Source organism: Octodon degus, unplaced genomic scaffold, assembly GCF_000260255.1.
Source record: "Octodon degus isolate 3935 unplaced genomic scaffold, OctDeg1.0 scaffold00036, whole genome shotgun sequence".
NCBI classification, from domain to species: Eukaryota; Metazoa; Chordata; class Mammalia; order Rodentia; family Octodontidae; genus Octodon; species Octodon degus.
This window is the reverse complement of record NW_004524612.1, coordinates 10,026,556-10,036,522: the sequence shown is the minus strand read 5'-3', so window position 1 is coordinate 10,036,522 and position 9,967 is coordinate 10,026,556.

The window sequence follows — 9,967 nt, the reverse complement described above, 5'->3', positions numbered from 1 at the left end:
CCTGTGACACAGCCTTCCTGGAAAAGGACCAATGGCTGGATTAAGTGACCTCATGGATGATGTCCATATCTATGAGGCTAGAAGCTCAGGTCATTTCTGTTTTGAATTCACTTGAATGAGTGAGGCAGGAAGAAGAAACAAGAGTAGCTAAGGGTAAGCAGAAAGTGGCCCTCAAGACCACATCTGAGAGCAGCAGAGGAAGAATTAGTGGAACAAATGTATAGATGCGATGGATGTCCCCCACGATGTCACATGTACTCTTTAACGTATGCCATTTGTAAAGTAAATATGATTGCATCTCAGTTTTCTAAAGGGTGAGATTCGGAGTGATGGTGTGACTTGCCCAAGATCATAGCGTGATGCACCAAATGACACAGCTGGAGTTCAACATTGGAACTTCCCCCTCTGGCGCCCTACAGCCTTACCATCTAGTCGGAGAGATAGACAGAATCAACTCAAAACAAAAGCAGATAATGGAAACATGCAACCAAAGAACAAAGAGTGTGCAGGAGGACTGTAACAGCGGGGATGGGCATCTTACTCATTAAAACATGCAGTGACCATGTCACAGATCGAAGGAAGGGAGGAGACCTGCAGACAGCAAGCAAGAACTGGAACTGTCAGGAACAAAGAGCAAACACTGCAGCTACAGCTACATTGAAACTGCAGTGAGTGAGCTCAAGGCACAAACGTGTCCTCGGAGCGTTGAGATGCAATGAGAAAGCACTGAACTAAAGATGGCAGACTGCACCTTCAAGTTCCAGTGATTCAATCCACTTGAAATATGCTCTTGAGGAAGATACTGGCCTCCCTTTGATGCTACGCAAAGAGAGTAAAGCTAGGTGGTGCCCCTGTCTTGTTGCCTGGCCTCAGGTTTCCGCTCCCTGCCGGTGGCCCCATGGACAGCCATACACAGAGCAGAAGTCTGCCTTGGAGCATGCACCCAGCTGGAGGATTTCAGGAGGCTGAAGCCGTTGTACTTTTTCCACCTGACCACATCCTAATCTGCAGGGTAGCGCTACTGTTAGACTGCCCATCAGATAGAACATTCCACCTCACAGGTGGATGCATTTCAGTGGGTCACCAATAAACTGCAAAGAAATCCCCATTTCTAGGATCAGATAGTCTGAAATAGCAGAAGCATTAAGAGACTCCTAATTGTTGATTCAGCTCCCCTGCAGAAGCAAGAGCAAATGAGAAGAACTGCGTGTTTAACTCAAGAGTCCCAAGTATGGTATTCAAACTCCAGGATTCTCCATCACCTATAATTAAAATCTAGGCTTTCCCCTACTAAACTTAATCATCATTCATTCAGCAGTGGCAATAATAATGCCAGTAATACGTTCTTATGTCAGTACTTTTCAGTTTTTCTAATGGCTTTGGCATGCTTTATCTCACTTGAGCTTAATGATAACCATGCTGCATAAAGTAGGGCAAATATTATTATCTCCATTAATGCTAAGAATAGCTAGCAGTTACATGGCCTTTTGCATTTAGCAAGTGCTTTCATACATATTTTCTCACTGTCCTAGAGGCTGAATTCCTGGTGATAAGGACCACGCCTCAACTATCTCTTTACCCTGAAGCATCAAAATGACATGCAAGTCACTCAACATATGAATATGAAATTCTAAATTAATTTGAGTCTGGTGAAAACCTCATCAAGTTGGTAGGCAGATATTTGTGCCCCTACTTTGCAGGTAGGGAAACTGAGGCTCTGAGCTTTATTGACATGTATGAAGTGACAAAGAGACTATCTAGACAAAAAAAAAAATCGAATTTTCTAAATAACTCCCAGACTGTGTTCTTTCCTCCACATCCATGGACTTGTCAAACTTGGTTGCCTGGCAATCGATTCTGTTGCAATGCAGCTTGTGATAACGTAAGTCTGGAGCAGGACAGAAGGCTCTAAATCTCCAGCTAGCTTCCAGGTGAAGCAGAGCCTTTTAGCTCTTAGGCCTCTTGGAAATAGGAAGCCAAGAGAAATTAAGGGTCATTCTCAAAGCTAGAAGTCGAAATGGAATTACCAGTTATTGTACTAATCATCATCCTGCTCTAGGCATTTCTACACATCTGTACTGATGATTTAACAAAACAGCACTCAGAATTAGGTGTCTCCCCTCACCCCCTTATTCCCATATACTTCACAGAGAACTTTTCTGAGGCTGCCACATTTAAAAATATCACAAACAGCATTTTGTTGTTTCTAAGGAGCACACAGGAAATGCAACTGCACAAAACTCTACTACAGAAACTCAAAATCTTAACTCTTGTGTTGCTAAATTATACTGACTTCCTTCAAACATGAGGGTCCTGTAGGCTTTATCTTCATATGCTGCCTTTCTGGTCCCTTAGACAGAAACCCTCTCTATCACTTTGGGAAGAGAAACTCCAGAGTCCCTCAGAGTCTAGAAAATGCCATTCTGGGAGACATAGAGAGAAGAAAACCTGACCCTAGGTCATGCTATGCTTCAGTACCAGACATGCTGAACCAGCCAAGCAGAAAGCAAAACAGCAGTCAGTAACCAGGCACCAGACAGACAGGGCTACACGAGCTGGCTGAGAAACTTCTCTGAGAATTCTATGTCTTTATCAACCACCTGGACTTAGCAACAGACATCAGGCAATACTCTGAGTTTGCAAAGAAGCAGGATGTATTAGTCAGGGTCCTGCAGCATGTAATTCAACAGAGAGAGAGAGAGAGAGAGAGAGAGAGAGAGAGAGAGAGAGAGAGAGACAGAGAGACAGAGACAGAGACAGAGACACAGAGAGAGACAGAGAGACAGAGAGAGACAGAGAGACACAGAGAGAGAGAGACACAGAGAGAGACACAGAGACACAGAGACACAGAGAAGAGACAGAGACAGAGACAGAGAGATTATAAGGAATGCATTGACACAATTATGGAAGCTGGCAAGTCTCACAATCTATAGCCAACAAACTAGAGACCCAAAAGAACCAATAGTGTGGCTGCAGTCCAAGTCTGCATGCCTGAGAATCTGAGAATCAAGACAGTTGACAGTGTAGTTGTATACCATAAACTAGCAAGCTTAAGGCACATGGAAAGGTGATATTTCAGTACAAGCCCAAAGGCAGAAAAATAAAAACAATGTTGTCACTCAAACACAGCCTGGCAGAAGGAATTCTTTCTCACTTGGGGTATGTTCAGCCTTTTTGCCCTACCCAGGTCTTTGGTGAAAGAACTTAATAAGGAAAGCAACCCACTGCACTCACAGTCCACAGATTTAAATATTAATCTCATTTAAAACCATCTTCATAGACACAACTCAGAATAATATTTGCCCAGTTGCCTGGGTTCCCCACAGCCGATTCCAGCTGACAGATGAGATTAACCATCACACTAGAGCATCAACCACACCCGCACACAGTTCAGGTGCAGGGGCATGGCTCCAAGCATCCCCATGGCTGTGCACCAGTGTACATTTCCTTACAGACCCCTTTGTCCTGGGGAAAAATTCTCTTTTTTAAAATTAAAATATTTTATCTCTTTTTAAAATTAATTTCATTGAAAAAGAAATAGCAATGAGACAGTTTCAAAACAGGCTAGGGGGCCTGGCCCTAGCTCAGGCCTTTAAGTGGCTGCTTCCACAAAGCTGTCAGCCTCAGGTTCCTGGAGTTCGAACCTCACAACTCTCCCTCTGGCCAAAAATGCCCTGAAGGCATTCGAGGAAGAAAAAAAAAAACCCTTATAAGGAGTTCGAACCTCAAAACAGGCTAGTAGGACAGTTACAATAATTAACACATTGCATATTGTTGTCTTCATAGTAGTTATTCATAGCATAAGATGCAGACATAGTACCTTTTCTAAATTCTTTAGTACAAATCTTTCTTCTCATTGAACTAAGAGAAAGTATATATATATATATATATATATATATATATATATATACATATTTTTTCACTACAAATGGTCTTTCATTTATATCCCCCTTTTTTGTTTAGTTTTGTCAGACATGGGTATTCCATTGCCATTCAAATATTGTAGGTGAGTGAATTCAGCAAAATAATCCAATATAGTCCAGTAGTCCACAATAGTAGTTGGTTATACATAGGACTGACAATGTCAGAAGTTGTTGACTTGATCCTTTTACAGCTTACCATATTAATATGGCTTTACTTTTTATACTTCATTTTTATAGTTTTCTGCTGGATGGTTAAGACCAAGATAAAGCAAGACCTATATAACAAGAAATGTAACTTTTATATCTGACAAAGTCAGTCAAATCCCCTCAGGATTTACCCTGAAACCCTGTACAGCAGTTTGCAGATCCTTTGTCAGTGTCAGCCATGTGGATGAGTCACAGTCATTGCTTGACCAATTTGCTCTCTGTGAAAGCCTGAGAGAATGTTTTCTCTCCATGTGACTCTCCTTAGGCACACTCTACATTGTTGATCACTTTCCTCTGTGGCCCCATAATCTCCTTGATCACAAAATTTGGGACACCACTGAGATAAGACCATCCTGCTACAATGTGGTATATGGTTAGATTTTTAAATTTCTGTGTAAAATATGTAATTGTTTATTTCTATTTTTTTACTATTTTTTTCACAGTCTGTAGAGATTTAAAGTTTAGCATATCAACAATTGATGGAAAATACTTGTTCCATGTTATGTCTCAGGCATTTGATATTCAGACAAATAGTGATGTTAAGCTCAACCGCCTATTTTATAAGGTTATAAGATCATTAAGCTTCTCTTCTAGAGGGTTAACAACAAGTTTTCAGACCAAAATACTAGAGAAAAAGAAGGGCTGCAAGGACAGCCAACATTTTGGCCCAAGCCCTTCAAGGTCAGTGGGGACTCAGGATCTAAGAGAACCTGTACTGCAGCATTCTGGGGAAAAAATTCTCAGTACAACCAGTAATCTAGTCTGTGGGCCTACTCACTACCATCCTCTGTGGTATACTTCCAAGATGCTGGCTCTGGGAAGGAGGGCAGAAAGCCTCATGTCCAACACAGGCAGGGTCCTTTCAGTCATGTCCATCAGCAAATACAGGAATGGTAGATTCTGATCTTGTCCCTATCCCACTGTTGGCCTTGAATACTAATTTGTTTTTTTTTTTTCCGTAGACTTTATTCCTTCCTCATTTCTGTCATCAAAGGAAAGAGAAGTTTCTTAATAAATAAGATGAACATGAAAACATGAATGATAAGGGCTCAAGAGTTGTGCAACTTCTGGATAGGAAAGAAACTATAAGACCAGGAAGGGCCTCTGCTCAGAGAAATACATTAAATCTACATGGTCCATCTCCAAACACTGGTGGAAATCCATGCTGACAACTGTGCTCCAGGAAGCCCTCTTTGGACATGATGTGGTCTAGTTTGTGTGGTCATCAATCAGAGTCCTTGAGGAAAGAATTTAGGAGTTAAATAAGAACAGTATATGTGTACTAATGGGAAAAAAAAGAACATCATCTGAGAAAGGGAGAAATATGATACTCACTGGAAAGGAGACGAGGTAGCTGAGGTATTTGACTTGCAAAATCTTTTCCTGGTTCAGTCCTGAAGCAAGCTTGCAGGAATTCCAAGCACGGCCACAAACTGGGCACTGCACATGTACTTACGTGTAATACATGATGCTCAAAAACCATCTCCAACACATACCAGGCATCACAGTAGCTACTGGAAAAAATAAAAACTAGTAACTTCTATTTTCTCGGAAGATGTCATTTTTCATAATTCTTGCTCTTATTTCTGAATTACATACAGTACTGTACCTGTAAAAGAGGCGACTGAGACTCAGTGGGGTTAAAAAATAATCTGATATTGTATGAATGGAAAGTAGGTGAATTGGTGTAACTAAAAAAAGCTAACACATCACTGAGTTTTCTTTTGTTCTGGATTAAGTTCTAATAAGAGCCCTCCTACAGTGATCTTAGATTCTGCTACAGAAGAGTTCTGAGAATTACCAACAAGATCTTGGAATTCCAACCTTCTTTTCTATGATGCCTTTCAATTCATCAAGAATCTAGGATCTGGGCTGGGGAGACACCCTGGCTGTCTAAGCACCTGCCTGACATGTGCAAAGACCTGGGTTCAATCTCTGTACCAGCCCTGCACCTTATTAGCCACCAAAATCGGGCATGGTGGTGAATGCCTATAATCCCAGTGCTGGAGAGGCTGAGACAGGAGGATCACTATGAGTCCAAGTTGTGTAGAGAGACCCTGTACCAAATAAATACATAAATACATAAATACATAAATACATAAATAAAATGAATCCTGGATCCTTAAGCACCACCCCAATTCCCTCAATATTATCCACAATGTCTGCTTTCAGAAAAAGCCTTGGTATTAATTATTATCAGCAACTGGTTCACGATCTCTCCCAAGAATAACTGCACAAAATCTTCTTCCTAATAGCAAACTAATGACTAGTGTTCCCTACTAAAATATAAGATGTTCTTCCATCAATAAGAAAATAATAAAGAATTTTGGAAGCAAAACTGAAAGCATCCTCTTCAGACTTACCAGAACAGCTGCCACTCCATGGACAAGTCAAGATTTCAGGGGCAGGGAAGATAGCTCGGTGGCTTAAGAGCCTGCTTGACAAGTGGAAGGCTCTGAGTTTGATCTCCAGTGATTTCCAAAAGCCCTGTATTTAATTATTACAACCAATGTTCATTCTTCATTTATTTATTCTTCAAGAATTCATTTCTTAGGAGCCTTTTTACCAAAATGGCACTGAAGGCAGAGAAGGAAGCCCTGCCCCTCCCAAAGCTGAAGCTAAACCAAAAGCTTTGAAGGCCAAGAAAGCCATGCTGAAAGGCATCCACAGCCATGAAAAGAAGGTATGAATGTCTTCCACATTCCGCCATCCCAAGACACTGCGGCTCCAAAGGCAGCCCAAATACCCTCAAAAAAGCACCCCAGGAGAAACAATCTTGACCCCTATGCCATCATCAAGTTCCCCCGACCACAGAGTCAGCCATGAAAAAGATTGAGGACAACACACTCGTGTTCATTGTGGATGCCAAAGCCAATAAGCACCAAATCAAATAAGCTGTAAAGAAGCTCTATGACATCAATGTTGCCAAGGTGAATGCCCTCAGGAGGCCTGATGGAGAGAAGAAGGCATATGTTTGACTGGCTCCCGATTATGATGCATTTGATGTTGCAAACAAAACTAGGGTCATCTAAACTGAGTCCAGCTGGCTAATTCTAAATATACTCTTTTTTCCCAGTAAAAAAAAGAAGTCATTCCTTAGGATTATTTGTAATCAACAAATAAAAATGTACTATTTATTATCTATAGCATGTTATTTCTGAATTAAGTATTTACTATAAGCCAACAATTAGAGATTCAGAGAAGAGGAGGACACAGGTCCTGACTTCCAGTTCCTCGTGCTCTCCTGAGGATGGAAATACAGAGAGAAACACAAAGAATCAGATAAGCACAATTCAAGTGTCCACACCAAGCTGTCAGTGCTGGGGGACCTGAGAAGATCACAAAAGCAGCCTGAGTTAGAGACTCTCACAAAAGCCTGAGATTTGAGCTGAGCCTTGCAGAATGACCTGGAGCTTCTGGGTGGGAGTAGAAAACATCATGTTTCAGACAAAGGCTGCCATAAGAGGCAGCAGCATGAAGCACACAAGTGGTCAGTGGCAGAAACATGGCCCCTGGAGTACAGCCTGCATCTGCTATGGTGAGAACTGTTATTGAAAAGGAAGTGTAAACTTAACTCAGAGCAAGAAGATGCAGAGGTTTTCAAGGAAAGAAAAACTATGCTCACCTCCCAGCCTCTAAAAATTCAGGCTTGCTTTTAAACATAAATAACTGATATTATATACAAACCAGATAGATAAAGAGATAAGATGGGAAGGTGCAGCTCTCATCAAGGATGTCTTTCTAAGATCCAAAGAGAATCTATGGGTCTCATTGTGTTGTGAGAAGACCCTTCCTCCGGGATGGCTTAGAGGAGAAGCCCTTGAGTTATTTCATTGAACGCAACTTTTGGATGAGAATGAGGATTTTCTCCCCACCAGTATTTTTCGCATCTTCTCTGTGTCTAAAATTATCTACAAAGGTAGCTTTTTCAAAAACCATAGATAGAGTCCTCTTTAAAAGAATTCATGATAAACACGAGGCATAAAAAGTAAAGCCATAGTAATATGCTGAGCTGTAAAAGACTCAAGTCAACAACTTCTGACCTTGCCAGTCCTGCAGATAACCCACTACTATTGTGGTCTACTGGACTATATTGGGTTAGTTTGCTGAATTCACGCACCTACAATATTTGAATGGCAATGGAATACCCATCTCTGACAAAAACTAAATAAAAAAGGAGAATATAAATGAAGGACCATTTTATAGTGGGAAAAAAAAATATATATATATACAAATTAGTTAGGATATATATACAGCTACTTTCTCTTAGTTCAATGAGAAGAAAGATTTGTACTAATAGTGTTTAGACAAGATATCATGTCTGCATCCTGTACTATGAATAACTACTATGAAGACAACAATATGCAATTTATTAATTATTATAACTGTCCTACTAACCTGTTTTGAAACCGTCTCATTGCTATTTCTTTCTCAATAAAATTAATTTAAAAAAAAATAAAAAGAACTCATGGAACTGTTTGATAAGCAAACACGATAAACACAAAACCCTCAGAATAGAATGTTATGACTTTCTGAGTGACTTCCTGGAGTTCAGACAAATATTCTTAGCCCTGAATTCCTTCATGCTTGCTATCATCCATGGCCAGATCCAGGCAAGAGGAAGGGCCTTCTCCTTGTTAAGCTTGCAGGTGGAAGACTGCAGCAGTGAACACTTCTTTCCATCTGTTCATGGCCTGCAAGTGGAGAGTGTACCATGGTGGAGCAGTATAGAGGACTCCAACACTGTAGCACTAAAATACAAGCTCATGAACAACTAAAGCACAGGAAAAACCAACAATACTTCAAAAGATATTTATACTGGAAGTTAGCAGAATGGCAACTTACTAATAGATAAGAGGAACAACAAATGTTATGAAAGCATTGTCTTGGTCCATACTGAAGTCATATCAAGATTGGACCATTTCAGGGAACCCCCAGACCCAGTACTAGCCCAGGCCCAGTGAGTGTGTGGGAGAGCTTCTGGCTACCCTGCACCGGCGGGACCTACTACTGGTCCCAGCCCAGGCGCAGCATAGGTGAGACCCTCTTCCACCCCCTTGGGATGCCCCCCACCACTCCGCAGCTCCTCCCCTAACCCGACCACCTAGTAGGAATTTCTGCCGCATTTCGGGAACCCCCAGACCCAGTCCTAGCCCAGGCCCAGTGAGTGTGTGGGAGAGCTTCCTGCTACCCTGCACCGGTGGGACCTACTGGTCCCAGCCCAGGCACAGCATGGGTGACACCCTCTTTCAACCTCTTGGGACACCCCCCATCCCTCTGTAGTACCCGCCACACCATGCCCACAGAGTAGGAAATCCTGCCGCATTCCAGGAACCCCCAAATCCAGTCCTAGTCCAGGCCCAGTAAATGTGTGGGAGAGCTGCCTCGCCCCCTGCTCCACCTTGTCCCCTCCAGACTCAGCTCAGGCCTGGCATACAGACCTGGGGTGAAAACCTTTAGCTGCAATTCCTGCAGAGAGTGTAGGGGATAGAACTACCCAGCTAGTCCAGGAGCAGAACATCTTGCCAGAGGGGCACAACAGGTTCACCCCCAAAGGCAGCAACAGGAACTGAGCACAGCACACAGACCCAAGCCAGGCACAACTGGATAAATCCAAGCTTTGTAGATCTACACCTGAACTTCAGCATGTGCTAAGGCTATAACTGCAACAAAGATCTACAACAAAGGTCAGAAGACAGGGCTACACAAAATGACAACAAGAAGGAGCAAAATGCAATCTCAGAACCCAAGCCCACCCATAACAAGTGCAGAGGACACTAACACAGAACAAATTGGGAATCCCACAGCTGAAAGCAATGAATCAACGGCTTCTGAAA